Source organism: Diceros bicornis, chromosome 21, assembly GCF_020826845.1.
Source record: "Diceros bicornis minor isolate mBicDic1 chromosome 21, mDicBic1.mat.cur, whole genome shotgun sequence".
NCBI classification, from domain to species: Eukaryota; Metazoa; Chordata; class Mammalia; order Perissodactyla; family Rhinocerotidae; genus Diceros; species Diceros bicornis.
In genome coordinates, this window is record NC_080760.1 from 26118898 (window position 1) to 26138837 (window position 19940).

The 19940-nt window shown below is 38.8% G+C and overlaps 1 long non-coding RNA gene across 2 annotated transcripts in view; it reads left to right on the forward strand.

Moving 5' to 3' along the window:
- LOC131419550 (uncharacterized) overlaps window positions 1–19188 on the forward strand; it is a 146202-nt gene extending 127014 nt beyond the window's left edge. For both annotated transcript variants that reach the window (XR_009223277.1, XR_009223278.1), the window contains one exon: window positions 19119–19188. This is a non-coding gene — a long non-coding RNA (uncharacterized LOC131419550). The remainder of the gene's footprint in view (window positions 1–19118) is intronic.
- The last annotated feature ends 752 nt before the right edge of the window (window positions 19189–19940 follow it).

Sequence of the window (19940 nt, forward strand, 5' to 3'; positions counted from 1 at the left end):
GAAGGAATGAGAGAAAAAAGTTAAGGACAGAAAAAGAAAATCCTCCCAAAAGAGCATGAATTTTTCACAAAATGCTCTAGGTTCATCTTTGCATTCATTGAACTGGGGGACATTTGAGACCTTGCAGCTGTCTCAAGTGGAGGCTGTTTATTATCACACTCTCAGACCTGTGCACCATGCATTCTTATTACTTCTGATTGACATCCAAACCATATGCTTTAGAAAAATTTTTAACAATAACACAAACAACAAATATCACCTACTTGTAGTTCAATGACATACAGTTAACCACCACTCTTTCTGCTTATCACTGATGTCTATTGAAATCTTAGTGACTCTCCTATATTCACTAAGGACTCTGGCACCTGACCGAGTATGTCTCTCTACTTCTAATCCCATTATCATCCTATGTCAATGTCCATGTAGATGTCTCATTCAATATCTTAGTTTTAAAGTTCCTTGACCTTCATTTCCATACCACTTTAGCAGCCCACTTCCATGTCTTCATGACGGTCCCATTTATTTTCCGTTTCTTTTTTATTAACAGTTTTATTGAGATATAATTCACAAACCATGAAATTTACCCATTTAAAGTATACAATTCACTTTTGGTATATTCACAGCTATGTACAATCATCACCACAGTCAATTTTAGAACATTTTCATCACCTTAAAAAGCAAACTCATATCCTTTAGCTATCATTCTTCTATACCCTCCAGCCCTCAAGCCAGAGCAATCACTAATCTACTTTCTGTCTATATGGATTTCCATATTTTGGGCTTGCCTATGAATAGAATAGTACAGTATTGTGACTAGCTTCTCTCTTTTAGCATAATGTTTTCAAGTGTTTTCAACGTTTATACACGTTGTAGCGTGTATCAGTGCTTCATTCCTTTTTATGGCTAAATAATATTCTGTTCTATATACCACATTTTGTTTATCCATTTGTCCATTGGTGGACATTTGGGATGTTTCCACCTTTTGGCTAATATGGTAATACTGCTATAAATGTTCATGTACAAGTGTCTGTATGGACATATGTTCTCATTTCTCTTGGGTATCTTCCTAAGAGTGGAATTGCTGGGTCATATGGTATCCTTATATATTGCCTACTTCTTAATATCCAATATCTCACTCTCTGACCACAAATCAGGCTTTCTCATTTTTCTCTTCTCTGTACACCTACTCTTCAACTATATAAAGATCTCATTTCATTTTCCCCCAAGCAGTGTGATCCCTTCTAACTTTATTCTCTTACCTATATACCCTAGGGCCTATTACTTGAATCACTCACTTGACACAACTCTCAAATCTCTTGCCTTGTTTTCTTTCTGTTATTGTACAATATGAAGCCCCGGCTTTGGGTTAATCTAAGCATTTTTTGCTCTTAAACAACTTCCTAATTCGACATCCTTAAAAATTCCTAGCGTCTAACGTCAGCGGGGCTTTTGATGCTGTTTGTCAATGCTTTCATTCGTCCTAAGTCAACTTGCTATTTTGTTTCTCATAACAGCTATTTCAAACTTTGACATCTTTTCTCAAAAGCCTACATGATCAACCCCTACTCATCCCTCCAACCTCTTTGATTCATTTTCTAGCCCTCTCCCCACACCCACTCAGCTCTGCGTCACCCCCCTCCCTGTTTCTAAACACTCAAAGAACATTCCCTGTTCAGGATCTTTGCTCTTGCTGTTCCTTATGACTGGGAAACTCATCTCCTTGTTATCTGTATTCTTGTTCCCTAACTTCATTCAAGTCTGTTCTCAAATGTCATCTTATGAGAGGCTTGTTTTTCTAACGTAACTAAATTAGTTTCACCTTCCAACAACCCTTGCTATCTTCTCTGCCTGGAACACTTCTCTTTTGTTCCTTTACTTGGCTGACTTCTTCTTCTCCTTTAATTCTCACCTTGAATATGACTATATCCATCAGGGTCCTCATAGGAAACACAAGCTATACTAAAAAGGGAGTAAGTAAAGAAAGTTTAATAAAAATAGCATTTATAGGGCTAGTCACGGTGGGCTGGTGGTTAAGTTTGGCGTGCTCCGCTTCAGCGGCCCATGTTTAGTTCCCAGGCACAGACCTACACTGTGGTTGGTGGCATGCTGTGGATTGGCCCACATACAAAATAGAGGAAGATTTGCAACAGCTGTTAGCTCAGGGTGAATCTTCCTCAAGCAAAAAGAGGAGGATTGGTGATGGATGTTAGCTCAGGGCAAATCTTCCTCAGCAAAAAACAAACAAACAAACAAAATATTTTTAAAGGTATGGGCAGGATTAAGGGAAACGTACAAGGGATGATAAAGCACTCTGGGACTGGCCACAGCAGGAAGCTGGGCATCAAAAGGAAGCACAGGCTACCAGAACTGGGTGGTAGTTAATGCCATAGAAGAAGGCTGCTTGACAAAAGCTGTGTCTTTCAGGAATGCAACCACTGCCAAACCACAGTTAAGCAAAAAGTGAGAAGGAAGAATAAGTACCCTGACTTCTGCTTTCATCCACTTTTAATTGGCTGAAACTATTGGAAGCCAGAGGACAAGGGAGCTTGGTTGATCTTGCCTCGTAAGTCATCCCCTAAGGGTGAGAAGGATGAAGAGTAGAATTGTAGGGGGAAGCAGTCAATACCCAGAACAATTTACCCCTTTTCTTCCTCAGCATCCACTGTTGTCCTTTGTCAAGATGAAACTCCTTGCTGTAACACAGGAGAATAGAAAGTTCTTTCAGCTAACACATCATTTTGAGGTGATGCCAACTCAGTCAGAATCTTACCTGAAACTTAAAATATTAGCACCAGTATACTTCACATAAGGTAGCAGAGTAAAAAGCGTAGAGAGAATCAATTAATTAAAATAAAAATAAGCCCTACAGTCCCTGATTCTGTAGCTAGTCATAAAGAATACATATTTATGTTTTTCTTCCTCCACCAATCTTTATTTGTTCCTCTGTCTGTTGGCACCTTGGCTGTTTTTATTTCTCCTTTTGGGATGATCCATACCTTCTTCGCCACAGAGTACAAGTCCTTATTGATTGATATGGTTTTCCTTAGACCAGTACTATTGGGCAAGACAGTACTGAGAAATAGCCCAGTAAATCCCTGGATACCAGTCTTATTCACCAGCAGTGATCCAATTTTCCCAGATAATAAAGATCAATTATTCTGGCCAGTATAATGTCCTCCTTCTTTGCCTGTTGGCTCAGGGTTTGAATACAAAATGGCCAGGTGGCAGTCTCAACTCCCAACTTAGTGGAATAATGACTATACTCCTTGGTGGAGGCACTACTCCGTAAGGCATTCCAATCTCCAACTCCAGATCCCAAGGTCATAGAGATGGGCCTCTCCTACCTCCATCCCTTTTCCAAGACCCATAAATTCTGGCTTTTGGTAAGATGGCCCTACATACTGACCACTGGTTTAAGGCATGTAACAAATCCTATAGGACAGCAGCTCAGCCTTGCAGAATGTTGGCTCCAAGCTGTCACCATAAATGAGTTTTCCACAGGCTATTTCACCTATTCTATTGATTCAGCTACTTCTGGGTTATGAGGACCATATAAGACCAGTGAATTCTGTAGCTGTGAGCTTACTGCAGCATTTCTTTTACTAGCAAATAAATTCTTTGATCTGAGATGGTGTCCTAATCTAAATGATATGGTGATAAATAAGACTTTTTATTAAGATCACATGTCCACAGATGATGGTGTTGACAGCAATACTGCAATCAGAAAAGAGAAACCTGCACCAGAATGTCTGCCTATTCCTGAGGGGACAGACAGCTTCACCCCACTCACCACCTGAGGTTGGAAGGGTTCTCCAAAGTAATTCATATGGCGCTACGTGCTTGGATGGTACTGCAGGGAATGGGCCAAGCAGAGCTCAACATTGGGCTTTGCTATTGGCTGGTCCAGTACTCATCTTTGTTGGGAGGAGGCCCCAGTTTTTGAGCTCATAAACAGCTGCCACTCTTGCCATCATGGCATCTTTGCACAAGGGTCCATTGAGTAAGCACTGAGGTTGTGTAGAAAGAGGCCAGCATACTATGCAGACCCATTCATAAACCAGGCCCACAATTTTTGCTTGTTAATGGCCAGAGGGAACTACCCATGAAGACATGGGTGTGGTGATGATGTAGGAACAGATATCATGGGAGTCTGAGTCATCTACTCATGAAGTTGACTTGTGCCTTTCACATACTGCTGAGCATGTTAAATTTTATGTTTCAATGGATTAGATAACAGTTCACGATGGGCAGTGTGGGTCACATAGTCACATGGTGTCCCATCATCAGGTGTTCAGTCTTCTAGGGCCCAGTAGCAAATCTAGGTATTACTTTTCAAATGGAAAATGGTGGCTAGAAGCAGGCTTGGCCTTACCGCCAAGTTGTAGAGATTTACGCTGTGATTATTTTACTCAGTATTGCTAGAGGTTCCATTCAGGATCTCTTCTCCCATAGACACTTCTGATACCATTGGGTTACTGTAGTATCAGATCCAAGTGGCAGGGAAGTCTGTAACACAGCTAGAACCTGCTGGAAATCCTTTTCTTGCTCCAAGTCCCACCTGGAGCAGCAATCTAATGGGTCACTTGATTAGTGGGTTTGAAAAGCACACCAAATGTGTTAAATGTTGCCTCCTAAATCCAGAGTCCAAGTAATGTGCCTCTTTCTTGGTGGTAAGATATGTTAGAAAGAGCAACTTGCAACTTGTCTCTCACATTAGTGCCCACAGATCACTAGACCGAGATATTTCACTAATGTGCAAGCCCCTGACGTCTTACACTTATTTTCCACGTTTTGCTTGGCATGTATTTTATGAAGCATGTAGGGTGCTTACTATTCTGCTCAAAATGTCCAAGTGCATAATATTATTAATATAATGGACCAGCATGATATTCTGGGGAATATTAAGATGATGAAGGGACTTTTGGGTGATATATAACATAGAGCAGAAGTAGTGACATAACCCTGAGTGAGATAAGATAATGAAGGTCTACTGCAGTCCCTGCCACATGAAGAAATACTATCATTGTCATAGATCTCTGTGTTCACTCTGATTACTATTCTACCCCTGAGGTTTATTATGATAATTTCACCCACCTTATCTGGTTATTAAGTGATCACCTGATTATTAAGATCACTTTGACTCTACCAGTTCAAGATCCCAATATTCCTATTGCAATTCAAGAGCTCAATTTCTTTGAGGCATCCCTCAATACCATCTACAGCTTACAATTAACACAGATTTTTTCAAAGATACTAATATCCCTACTTACCATTTCTTAATGTGTTGATGAGGGAAATATCCTTTGATCCCGTATCCTAGGGAATATGGCTAAGGGTGGCTACACAGTTGGCACATAATAGGTTAATTTCCATTCTTCTCAGCCTTTTATACTCCCTCTATCTAAAATATGCCAGGGAAATTCCAGCATTGCCCCATCACTTGTTGCCAGCCATCATGGAGTCCAGGCTTCAATTAATCAGTCTAGTTGAAGAAGCCATATGCCACTTCCACGTGCATCAGCTTACAGATTAAATTCTGAATCCCAAGAATGTCCTCCCATGTCAATAAATAAGCCTAATGTCATCTTATGATTTAACTACCTTGGTCTAAACCACTTAGAATCTAGTCCCATACATGTTCTCCAGAATTCTGCTCACATGAGTTGGGAAGATTCTGCTGTTCCTTCAGTCCTTGAATTTTTCCAACTGCGCAATGCTGGACCTGGAGGCAATGAGGGATAGTGAGTGTGCATCCCGAAAAGAATCAGCATGTCCTTGTAAGCCACTCCTAGGCCTGGCCAATTAAAATCCTCCATGTGTGATCCTCCATGAGCTTTTTTCCCTTTCACCATCTGGATGTTGACACCTAGGGTGGCCTTGGAGCTATGTATTGAGTAGGAGAACTTCCATTGGTCTCTAAAAGACTGCTTGGAAAGACCCTCATGCCACCCTACCTTACCCTCCACCAGCAACCTGCCACCACCAGCAGAATGTTAACATAAGAAAGTAACTTCTGTTGTGTTTGATCCATTTTATATTTGAGATCTACTTGTTATAGCAGTTTGCTTACCTTAAATTATACAGGGCTTTTTTTGCTTTCTTTTTTCTTTTTACTTGAAGTGTCACTTGTAAATTATTTTAAAAATGGGAAATTACATGATTCTTGGAATTAATGTCATAGATAGCCTGTTCTCCCTGATGGTACTCCTACATAAATTTGTAGATATGACAACTTTAGTGATAATTAGACATTATTAGTCTGCATGCCACTCTTAGAATATTATTCTTTCCCATTAGAGAAGCTACATTTCCACTGTAGCATAAAACCTACAATTTTCATTGCCAGGAAAATGCAAAACATACACATAAAACCTTTAATCTAAGAAAAATATCAAGTTGTTAAGCAAAATGATCTGAGTGGCTATCAAAAGAGATCTTGATGGAGGACAAATATTTTCATTGTTTTAAATGCTTAGTGATTAAATAACCTTGAAATTTTTGACCTTGCAAAACTTTCACCAGACTTCTGTTTACCATGTATACAGTTTGTTATGCAGGTAGGTCACACTATTGGGCTACAGGAGCAGAACTTTGAGTTACATTTCTAGAAGAAATGATAAATCTACCTTGATATCACACTCATTATAAATGAGGACATAAATTTGTAAGTGGCCTCATTGTAGCATAGGCCAATTTCTTCTTTATAGAATTCAATATTGTACTTCATTATAGATTATTTCTAAAAACAAATTCTTAATTTTATAAAAGTAGAATAGAAACATTAGCAATTTATTAAAAGCCCCTTTGACCTTCTGCTGATTTTCTTTGAAGTGTTTATTTTTATTTATTTTTTTAAAAAATCATCATCTTCTTTTTTGAGGAAGACTGGCCCTCTGCTAACCTCTGTTGCCAATCTTCCTCTTTTTTTTTTCTCCCCAAAGCCCCAATACATAGTTGTGTGTCATAGTTATAGAGTTGTAGCTCTTCTATATGGGACGCTGCCTCAGCATGGCTTGATGAGCGGTGAATAAGTCCACGACTGGGATCTGAACCGGAGAACCTCAGGCTGCAGAAGCGGAGCACACGAAGTTAACCCCTACGCCACCGGGCCGGCCCCTGAAGTGTTTACTTTGGAAAGCAGGGTGGTATAGTAGAAAATATGCTGACCTGAATGTCAGAAAGCTGGGAGTTCATATCCTGGCACTGCTACTTACTTTATATGGACTCCTGAGTAAACTACTGACCACCTTAAGCCTTATTTTTTCTCAATCTCAAAATGAAAACCTCTTACGGTACTGATGAGAAGCTAATATGTATAAAGTGCTGGATATCTTGTTCCTTTATTTCCTTTGGCTCTAGCTTGATTCATCTTGATTGAATTAACATGATTTCTCAATGACTTGCATATCAAATCAACTTGGCAGAATTATCATGTGCTCCAGATACGATATCACTCAGAACATTTGTCCTTTGGATCTGGTTCATGCATTATTTAAAGAGCAAGCATAATTTGTTTATGAAATTAAATGTGTGGAAACTAAATATTAAAATATATTCAAATACATCATTTTATATCAAAGGCAGTCTGATTTTGAAATTGTCTTCTAGCATTGACAGAGAGAGACTAAGCTACACTCACCTCTTTGGGACCAGTAGGGACAGGCATCACCTGTCTGGGCTAAGGGTGGCTCTTTGTAGCTATAAATTAATAAAACTTCAATATAGTGCAGTACAATACAATACAGAACAAACTCAATAGAGGAAGAATTCTCTGAATAGTATTTACTCAAAGCAATGTACTTAAAACTTTTGTTCTCTATATTTGTAAGAAGATATGAACATATTTAGAAGGCAACTGGGTAGAGGAGCCTAGTGTATTAGTCTACCACACACCTCCACTTTCTCATTTTCCCTTCAGTCCTCAATTCCCTGTAAACTGGTTTTGGTACTCTCTATTTTACTGAAACCATTCTTGAAAAGTAGCACATAGTCTCCAAATAAATAAATACTGGGAGCACTTTTCAGTTCTTATTGCATGGTACCCACAGCTGCACTTCAGACTATATGTAATAACTTAAAATTTTCCATCATCAGTTTCATAAACTTCTCCCTCTGGCTTTTACTATCTCTTTAACTGATCTCTCTTGATGTGTTTCAGAGTCTCTCTCCCCAGTACTCAGCCACTTTTCATTAGTTTTCCCCAGGGTTTCACCTTCAGCCCAATATTCTTCTAAATGTATGTGCTCTTTCTTGAGATGACACTAGTTTGAACCATGGCCTGGGGAACCACCCTGTTGATGTATCCAGTCCTTCCTCACTACTGAAGCTTAACAAATGTTTGTAAAAGGACCTTAATTGTATATCTTCACTTAGGATGTATGTTAGGGGCCTGGATCAGACAGGGGTTGGGGTTTCGGCCCAGTTCAGAACACATTCTTTCTGAGCACTGCTCCTGACACACTGTTGTGGCAGACCCTGCTTGTGGTCTCCTTAATCTCCATTTCTTCCTCTATCTTACTAATAGAACTTTCATTTTATTTGGGGTGTCAGTGTGCCCAGCTAGTAAATCAAATGTCAAAACTTGACCAATATGACAGAAGTGAAGTCTTCTAAGGATTCTAGAGAGTTTTGCTTTCTGAATATAGGGATCACCTCTTCCTCCTTGTGTCTTCTTTCTGTTTTTCTACCTGCAATGTGAATGAAAGCTGAAGGAGGAACAGTCATTTTGCTAGAATGAGGTGGCCATAAAGACAAGAGCCACACACTAAGGGTAGTGGACGAGACAGATAGAAGCAGCCGGAAACATTGTAGACACTTTGGAGCTTCTGCTCCAGCCCTGGACTCTTGTATTATTTAGAATTAATTTCAGCTGTGAGAAAAATAAAATCTAAAAATAATAGTGGCATAACAAGATAGAAGTTCATTTCTCTTTCATGTAAATAAGTCCAGGGATGGACAGTCCAGAACTCATATAGTGATTCCTTAGTCATTAGGCACTCAGACTCCTTACATTTTGTTGCTTATGACTTTGAGAATAAGAAGTCAGCTAGGCCATATAATCCAGCCAATAAATCCACATTTAATTCATAAGCAAGAAAGAAGGGCAAAAGAAGGACAAATTGTCTCCCTTTAAAAATATTTTCCCAAAGTCATATAGGACACTTTTATTTATGCCCCTGAACCAGAAATTAGTCATATAGTCACACTTAACTGCAAGGTAGCTATGTGTTCAGCTAAAAATCATGAATGCTATGGCAAAGGAAGAAGGTGATGGATATTGGAGGCAGTAACTAGCTGTCTCTGCCCCAACTTCTTATCTTCGACTTGTTGATATGTCAAAAAAATAATTTGCCATTTGATTAAACTTTTAAAATTAGGATTCCATTACATGAGTCCAAATGCAATCTGTAATTGATTCAGAATTTGGATCGTAAGAGGGTGCTAAGAGTAACAGAAGACAAAATATGGAATTGACTAAAGGAAGAAAGTGGGGCACTGGAGAATAAGGACTCGTGTTGCGTGCTAGAAAATTGGTGACGACTGTTCTGTGGAATTAGCTCAAACTATTGCCTGTGTATTTTAGAGCCTATGCCTCCCCAGGCTATAGTATTAGGGAAAATGGTAGAGCAATTCAGACTATCAGAGTGTGTGAGTTACTTGTTGCCACCATCATCAGACCATTCTACAAGCAAAGATGGAAGAGTGGTTTTAATGATCTATTGTGGTGTAATAAAATACTTCAATACTAACTGATTCAAAACAGCAATTATTACCTCTTTGGTTCTTATTGGTTGACTGGGCTCAGCTGGGTGATTCTCCCATGGGATGTCTCATGTGATTTTATGTTAGATGATGAATGGGGCTGCAGATATCTGAAGCGTTGACTGATCTGGGCATCCAAGAGTGCTTCTTCCCTTACATGTCTGATGCTTTAGCTAGGATGGCTGGGAAAGCTGGGAGGCTAGGCATCTCTCTCTCTCCATGAAGCCTCTCCTCATGGCTAAATTGGACATCCTCACAGCATGATCATCTCAAGGTGGTCATGCTTCTAACATAGTTGTTGGCTTTCCCCAGACTGAGTGTATGAGAGACCAAGCTGTAAGCTACTAGGCTTCTTATAACCTAGCCTTGAAAAACATGCAGCATCACTTCTGCCACATTCTGTGGTCAAAGGTGAATTACAGGGCCAATCTAGATCCAAAGTGTGAGGACTACACAAGTTTATGAATACCAAGATTCATAAGGGTTGGGGTACAATCTTTGGAGAGAATACAAACTTGCTAAGAGAGTTGCTTTATGACTGTGTTCTGGGATCCAAATTGGATACTAAATTTGGATACTGAAAAATTGTAAAAATAAGTTGTTTTTGCATTCTAAACAAAAGAAGTTATAATCATGGCTGTGGCAGCCTTAGCAAAAGCAAAGACTGATCCAAGTAACTTTTCTTAACAGTCCTCTATCAAAGAAAGCTTTTGAGTTTGAAGGAAAAGATGGGGTGAATGCTGTGGCCATCCAAACAGAGACTGTTGTTTTAAATTTCTTCAAGACAGCTGCAATAAACTAAGGACTAACAGGATGTGCAGAGCAGAGGTCAGTTGGTTAAAGAAAGGACTCTTCAGGTTCAAAGACTATGTGTAGGCAAGATCTTTAGTTCTCATTTTATATATAGAATTGACAGACCAGAAGCCTAAATTTTTGAGAAAATCATTTTGTCAAAGAAACTCAAGGCCTTATAGGCATCAACCCGTGATTGTTCAACCCCTAAGGCCATCCCTTGCAAAAGCGTGACAGATCCTGGGACAAGCATTTTCCCCAGAGCTATGGACCAGGGATTGCTGTAGTTTCCTATTCTTTAAAATTTATTTTATTTTTGTTTTGTTTTAATCATGATCATTCTACCCTTTCTCTACTTGGTGCAGAAAGCTGCTCTTTATGTTATGAGTAGCTGGACCATGAGGAGGCATATCTGGAACCCGACAGAGAAAGGAGTGCACATTAGCCAGAAATTCTTAAATTTGAGTGGGATGCAATAGTTGGCTGAGACTTTGAGGTTGCTTCCCTTTGAGGAAGAGGTTGTACGTGATCTGTGCATGGGAAAAAAGTGTTTGGGATGTGGGGTGGACATCGTGGTAGCCATTGCTTATTGCCTACTCCATATTCATTTTTTCCTTTCTTCCTTACCAGTAGTACCCCAATATTGTTGTGTGGAGCTATGGATACTTTCACTACTGGTTGGGGTGTAAATTGGTATTAAACTCTTTGGTAACCAATTTGGCATTGTTTTGTAGAGCTGACCATATGCATACCCCGAGAACCAATAACTTCATTCCTGTACTTTGGAGAAACTCTTGCACATGTACACTGGAAAGATGTGCAAGAAATTTCACAGCACCATTATTTGTAATGGCAGAAAAACTGGAAATAACCCAAACATCATCAAAAGAAGACTGAATAAATACATTATGCAATATTTATACAATGGAAAATGACCTATCAGTGAGAATCAATAAACTACAGCTATGTGAAACAATACAGATGAAAATATGAAGAGAATGTTAAGTAAAAAAAAAAAAGCAAGTTGCTGAAGACCTCATACTTTATAATCCTATACTATAATACAAAAAACAAGCAAAATTATATAACGTATTACTCAGGTATATGTGCCTATGTGATAAAACTATTTTTAAAAAAGCAATGGGGGGGCCAGCCCGGTGGCGCAAGCGGTTAAGTGTGTGCGTTCTGCTGTGGCGGCCCGGGGTTCGCCGGTTCGGATCCTGGGCGCGCACCAACGCACCGCTTGTCAAGCCATGCTGTGGCGGCGTCCCATATAAAGTAGAGGAAGATGGGCACGGATGTTAGCCCAGGGCCAGTCTTCCTCAGCAAAAAAGAGGAGGATTGGCATTGGATGTTAGCTCAGGGCTGGTCCTCGTCACAAAAAAAAAAAAAAAAAAAAAAAAAAAAGCAATGAGATTAGTAACATAAAATTCAGGTGGCTGTTAACCTCTGTGGAGGAGAGGAAAGGATAGGAGTGGGCATACAAGCCACCTGCCTGTGTGTAACTTATAAAGGCAAGATTTGAGTTCATAAAGGCAAGATTTGAGTTCTTAAGATGAGTGGTTTGGGTTTATACTTTAAATTCACATATATGTCACAACTCTTTTGTATGTATCAAGTATTACATAATAATGAAGACACACTTGATGTACTGATATGGAATGATGTCTAAGATAGACGGTTAAGTAAGGTAGCTATATCCAGGTTTGCCTGGGATGTCATGGTTTACACCTGTGGTCCAACATAATTGCTAATTGCATCATTTTCACCCTCAAATCAGCCCAATTGAAATGATAATTACGTTTATCATATTGTTAAGTAACAAAATGCAAGATGCAGAATAGTGTTTATATCTTGCTTCAGTTTGTGTAATATGACATTCAAAAACACATAAATTTAAATTTAAAGAAGCAACAAAAGAATTAATTATAGCCAACATTTTGTGGAAACAAAATACTTGGGGAGCAGGCTACTTTACAAATGGATAACAGTGGATGCCTGTGGAGCAGAATCAGATGGTTAGAAGACAGGGATGAGAGACTGACTTTTCTCTGTGAACCCATTTGACCTATTAGAATTTTGTGCCTTATGAATGTATTACCTATTTATTTATTTATTTATTTTTTGTGAGGAAGATCAGCCCTGAGCTAACATCCATGCCAATCCTCCTCTTTTTGCTGAGGAAGACTGGCCCTGAGCTAACATCCGTGCCCATCTTCCTCCACTTTATGTGGGATGCCACCACAGCATGGCCTGACAAGCGGTAGGTCGGTGTGTGCCTGGGATCCGAACTCGGGCCGCCAGCAGCGGAGCGCGAGCACTTAACCGCTATGCCACCGGCCGGTCCCCTTATTTATTTTTTTTAAATTTTTTTTGTGAGGAAGATTAGCCCTGAGATAACATCCGATGCCAGTCTTCCTCTTTTTGCTGAGGAAGATTGGCCTTGGGCTAACATCTGTGCCCATCTTCCTCTACTTTATATGGGACGCCACCACAGCATGGCTTGACAAGCAGTGCATTGGTAAGCACCCAGGATCTGAACCAGCAAACTCTGGGCCGCCAAAGCGAAGCGCACGCACTTAACCGCTACACAGCTGGGCCGGCCCCTGTGTTACCTATTTAAAAAGGAAATTTAAAACAAGAAAATTCATTTTCAGTATAATGTGAGCCATGCCAGCATAGCTATTACCGTACTAGCTTCCATTTATTGTGTTCTTACTTTGTGCGAGGCACAGTTCTAAACACTGTGCATACATTAGATTAATTAATCCTCACACCAAACCTAAGAGGTAAGTAGCACTACTACTAGCTCTGTGACTTGGAAAAGTTGCCTGATTTCTTCTGTAAAACTATTTTTATTCTGTCCTACGTATACTATTCTTATTCTTGCTCATACTGTGATATCACGTGTTAAATGTTTGCTAAGTTAGTAGCTATTGTAGAAAGTGTCCTGGATTAGAAGTCCTGAGTTCTTTTTCTTGTCCAGCTACTTATTACCTATATAAACCTCACCAGTCACTTTGCCTCCCCGAGAGAGCCTGGGTTTTTCACTGTAGATTGGAGACAACATGCCTTCTCATTTCACAGGCTTACTGTGAGGATCAACTGAAGGCATACAAGTGAAGGTAGGTTGGGAACCAGAATGCACCATATGAATATGAGTTACTATTATTATTAATGACCTACTCTAACACTTCAATCAAGAAGGCCATAAATCAATAGCGATATAACTGAAAACAATTTGAAGACCATTTTCACTCTCAGCACAAGTGGCATTTCCTCATTGTGTGTTGCTTTATATAGTCGACAGTTTTATGCAAAGCAACAGCCTTGAAATGGAGCAGCATGAACATACTTTAAGCAGGAAATGTTAAATGGTCTATGTCTGTCGTTATGGGCTAACCTCGATTAATTCAGGAGGTGGTTTTCTCAGTTGAAAAGAAAGCAAATGACCTCATGTCATTTACTGTACATGAATAAATTTGACATTTGGGGATAAAATTATAGGATAAGTTGAATTTATGGCTTTTTCTCTTAAGAAAGCCCTGGCAATATTACACAGTATTTACCTAGCTTCACTCTCTTTTATTTTGCATAATTTAGGAGCAGCCTCTTTTCCTCCTCCTTCTCCTCCTCCCCATCCCCCTCCCCCTCCCCCCCACCTCCTCCTCCTCCTTCTCCTCCTCCTCCTTCTTTTTCAGGAACAAAACAACTATGTAAAATACTGTAAAATAACAACAGACAAATCCTTGCCAAAATAACAACAGCAAAAGCCTTGCCAGAAATTAAACAGACAAAAAGTAGAGGAATTTGATTTTATTAAAAAATAGCATCTATGAAAATATATGCAGAGTGTTCTACCAGGTTTTCAAACTGAAAATCCTTCAGAATGCCATATATATAATAATGAAACAGTTAAAGAAATGAGAGGAAAGGCAAAATATATAGCTGTGTTGTTTTTACAGCTTTACCTGGTAGACTTGCCCACGGTTTGGTTTATTTTAGTTTTTCTTGGGTCTTAGAATAGCAGAAACCCAGAAAAATCTTCTGGAGACCTCTATCTCATTGGTGATAAAAAAAAAAAAAAAAAAAAAAATTCATGGTACCGATAGGTTCAGACAGCTCAGTTTATTCTTGCACAGCAATTGTATCTTTCTCTTAATGATGTGCCATCCTCCCCGTCTTCTCCATAGAGCCTTTGACCTCCCTGCAGTGGCGCTCTGCCGAGCAGCTTGCCAAGGGGAGAAAGAATGCTTGACAATGTGCGGGAAGATGTGAACTGCAACCCACATGAAAACCTTTATTCAGATAGTTTTTATCCAGAGATTTAAAAAATGCCAACCAAGGTGCTCAACCCTATTTTCTTAGCAAAAGATAGAGAATAAAGGAAGAAGGTGGGCAATGCTTAGTACACCTGCGCCCTGGTCGGAATTCAACATTTCCTCTTATTTAGTGCTTTATTATTTTATTGTTATCCTCTATCCAGAGCTCACAGCATCCATAGGCAAGAGCTTGCTGGGCAGCAAATTCTGAGTGTGGGTTTTGGAGTCAACCTGACCTCACTTCAGATTCCTTGAGTATTTTTAGGCCAGGTAGTTTAATTGCCTCAGCAAAAGTAGCCAGAAATTTTACCCTACTCAAAATAAACAAAACAAAACAAGACAAAATTTCAAACAATAATAGTAACAACAATTAAAGCAAAATGGCAAAAACGTATGTTTACTGTAGTGGAAAGAGATTCTATTTGAAGTCAAGAAATCTGCATTTAATTTTCTAGAATAAGCACTCAGAAGCAATGTGAACTTAAACTCCTTAGCCTCTTTCTTCATCTGTTCAACGGGAGTGACATCGTGTCTAACTTCTCGATAGTTCGTGTGCAGACTGAATAACGGTGTATCTCAAGAATCAGTAAACTTTCCAAAAAGGGCCAGAGAGTAAATGTTTTAGGTTTTGTGGGTCATTTTGGTCTCTACAGCAACTACTCAACCCTACTGCTGTAAGGCAAAAGCAGCCATAGACAATACATACACTAACGAATGTTTCTGTGTTCCAGTAAAGCTTTATTTATGAACACTAACATTTATATTTTGTATGGATTTCACATTTCAAAAAATTCTATTCTTCTTTTGATTTTTTTCTCCAAGTGTTTAAAAATGTAAAAATCATTCTTAGTTCCAGGCCATACAAAAACAAGTGCTGGGCTGGACTTGGCCCACGGGCTGTAATTTGCTGACTCTGGTATATATTAAAGCATTTAATAAACTTACATATGTGTAAGTAGTTGTTAGTACATTGTGTAAGATCACTGTGGAATATCTGAGGTACATTTTAATGCCAGATTGATTTCCCTGTGTCACCCCAAACTTGGTGAGATTTCTGCTTGCTGTCTCCGCAACATTTCAATATTGTCCTAAGGAAAATCATTTCAGAGGGAAGGATCTTTTGACTGAAAAAGTTTCAGGATGCATTTCCCACCCAGAGACAAATGGTCGTAGAGTTACTTGGCATTTGAAATTCGATGAACTATTGAATCTTCTCAAAGTGAGACCTCCTGGATTTCCCTAGACGATGCTGACATTCATTTTACACCTTGTACCTGCCCCAATATAGAACCCGTCACATTGTGTTGAAATTGTCTGCTTAGGTGTTGGTCTCCCAACGCATTAGGAGCTTTGCGAGGGTAGAGACTGGGCCAGTACCTTCTAAAGTATCTGGCAATATTATTTGTTTATTTATGCCCCTGTCCGGCTAATAAAGAATCCACAGAGCTTGCAAAAATACAGAAAAAAAATAGATAAAATAGATGGGAAATCAGGATAAAGGAGAAATATGGGAGTTAAAATTATAAAGGTGAGGTAAGAGTATCACAGAGGAGTATGTTCCACTAGGTCATGTCAGTGGCTAAACATGGCCAGCCAACTTGCCCCAGTGATTTCCAGCAGTGGAGGCAAACTTCTGATTTCTCTGATCTGCAGACAGACACTGAGGACTGTGACTGGTCCCCAGACGTTATTAAGGGAGAAGGCGGTCGCAGCATTTGAGAGATGGTGCTGGATTAGTAATCATATATCTATAGTCTCTGGCCTCAAAGGATATGTCATTGGTTCAAAAGTGAGAATTAGGCAAAATTTGAAAATTTAGGTAAAGTTTATCTTTAGAGTCTCCCTGCTTCTCCTTTCATTCCCCCCTCTTCTGTGCAGGTTTCCACCCAACACCACACCCCACAGGCTTTTGATCTTAGCTCTCTCTTAGCTAATTACTACTGTGCTGGGTTAACTTATGATCCCTTTCAGCAGCACTCACAAAGTCATAAAATGTTCTGAGGAAAATGAAAAGCCTCCATGCCAAAATAAGTTTTTGAAAACCTAGCTCCTGCTCTGAGAATTGCAATAGAAACCTGCAGATTTATAGATCCTCTGAGAATTCCCACCGTAAATCCACCTGTGTAAACATTGTTTCACCTAACATTGCTCAAATGGATTTGATTATAGAATTTTTCCAGATAATCACTAATAACATCTTATGGATTCATTTTCTATATATTTCAATTCCCTTCAATTGAGCAAATACATCCATTTAGGGAAACCTCCCTACTGCATTGAAGTACTGCATTGAAGGCTTCATAAGTAAAAAGAGTAATTCTTCCCTTCATGGAGCTTATCGTTTAGCAAGGAATGACCCACTTGGGGGACAAATGCCTTATAACATTATTCTTTGCAGTATGTGAACTTGAACAGTATTGTTTTTGAGTGTTAAACACCTTTCAAGACCCAAAGGAATGATTCTTTAGGGTTGAAACATTTTTAGGACCCATGGCAAGCAACAAAGAGAAGATATTTTTAGGGAGGGGCCCAAGTTCAGTATCTCATAGACCATACTATGCAAAATGCAGCCTATTCCGTATACTCACAAATGCAATTTGCTGCATGGAAGAATGGCATTGAACTTGAGATCAGGAAATGTAAATTTGAATCCCGGCTCTGTCACACATTCTTTTTTGTTCTGGAGCAAAACAATGCCATGATTATACATTTAGAAAACACAAGCGAGTATACTCAAAACTACTAGAAACTATAGAAGAATCCAGCATGATCATTAGTTACAAAATTAATAGGTAAAATCAATAGCTCTACTATATACTAACAAAGAAAATTTAATGGGAGGGAAAAGCTCTCCTTTATAAGAGCAGTGAAAAACATAAAATAGTTAGAGCTAAATGTAACAAGAAATGTTCAGAACCAAAATTCTGCTGTGGGAGAATAAATTTTAACAGAAAATTTCTGGTTCCAGGAATAGCCTGGACAAATTTGCTTCTGACCTCCAGTTTTTCTGATGTGAAATCAGAGTTCATTTATATTTTAGTTCTGCTTCATATAACGTCATTTTTCCCTCTGACTGATTTTAAGAATATCTCCTTATCTTTGCTTTTTAAGAATCTGACTATGACATGCCAAGGGGTTTATATTTTTCACCAAATTTAGGAAATTTCTCTTCATCCTTTTTTGAAATATTTTTCCTCCATTTCACTCTCTCCTCTCTTTCTGGATATGTATATTGGACCACTGTTAGGGTATTGTTCCACAAATATTTGAGTATTTCATTATTTTTTTCAATCTTTTCTTTTTTGTCTGTGATATCATTTGCATAATTGTGATTGATCTTTCCTAACCTTTCTTCGTTAACTTTTCTTTTTCAGAGTTGAATTTACCGTTAAGACCATCCAATGACTTTTTTATTTAAAATGATATACTTTTCAGCTTGCAATTTCCATTTAGTTCTTTCTTATACTTTCAGTTTTTCTGCTGAGATTTCCCATTTGTTTTCTCACTATAACTTTTTTTAAAATTTAAATCTATATTAAAATAAATAGCCTTATCTTCTGTTTTTAAGTTGTTGGCTGCTAATTCCAGAGTCTGGGCTGCTAATTCCATAGCTGTTTCTACAAACTGTTTGTTATCTAAATTATGGGTCACATTTTCCTGCTTCTTCACATGTCTAATAATTTTGAATTGTATGCTAGGCATTGTCCATGATATCTGGAAGGGGGTGTGGATTATGTTGTCTTTACTCCAAAGGAGATGAAATTTTGTTCTGCCATATAGCTAAATTAACTAGGTCCTTTTGATCCTGTTAGGGTTGATTTTATGCTTTGTTAGGTTAGCAATATTTCAGTTTTGTCCTCAGTCCTACGACATGGCCCTTACTCTAGGACTTGGTCCTCACTCCTAAACTCTGGCCTGTCAGGGGTTTCAGCTGAATGCGTGAAGTGTTCAGTGCAGTCTCTCCACTTTGGGATTGAAGCCCACCTTCTCCTAGCAGCCTGAAACCTCCATTTATATCCTCTGGTATCTCCACGTATCTCTTAGATCCACAACAACTGCTCTGTTGCTCTTCGTAGAGTCTTGTTCTGCACATACTTATCCCAGCTGTCAGCCAAGGTATCAAGGGGAACCCCCATGTAGAATTCTGGGGGCCCATTCTGCACACTTCCCTCCTCTCTGCTGACCTGCAGGTCAAATTCAAGCCACCTCATCAGCCCTGAACTCTAATCTCTGCCATTTCAGGTCAGCAAGACTGCTGCTCTGTTTGCACTTCATCGTCTCGTACTGAAGTCAGGAAAGCGTCCCCAGGCTGATTGCTAGGCACATGTGAGTCTAACCTGATGTGTTTACCTTCGATCAAGGATCACATTTCTGCTGTGTCTATTATTAAGTGCCTGAAAAACAGTTGCCTCATATTGTGTTCTGTTTTATAATTGTTTAAAGAAAGATGATAAGTCTTATATCAGTTACTCCATCATGGCCAGAAATGGAAATCAGCACTTTTTTATATTTTTAAGTCTGCTTTATATCAGTGAGTGCCAGCTTTGGTTGTGAAACATTCAAATTGCCTGCAACTATTTTAAAAGTACTGTGAAACTTTCATAACAATAGCTTTGTATGATGAAGAGAGTGATTGCTATAAAATAATTTTTAAAATATAACATAAGAAAATAAGGTTGAAAGTTTCACTTAAAACTATGTAATGTCTTTCAAAATTTAAGCCTAAAGAGAACATTTTACACTGTAATAAACTGGTTATTTGGCAACATTGATTTTATTCCTCAAAGGCCCAAGCCTAAGATTTCTGCATTAAACTAACCAATGCAAAAACAGTCTAACTTTTGCGTTCTATACCTTCACAGATTGTTTTTTACAAAAGTTTAAGAAAAGAAGTGATTGTGATTCTGCTAATGATTGGCTTAATTAGCAAATAAATGCCAAATAAATAAATTTCTTTAAGATAGGAGACTCACACAAAAAAATAAGTACTATATTTTTATAAGAGTCATATTAGAACTAAGGTCAGAGTGTAAGTTGACTATTAACAGCAACATAAATTTATTA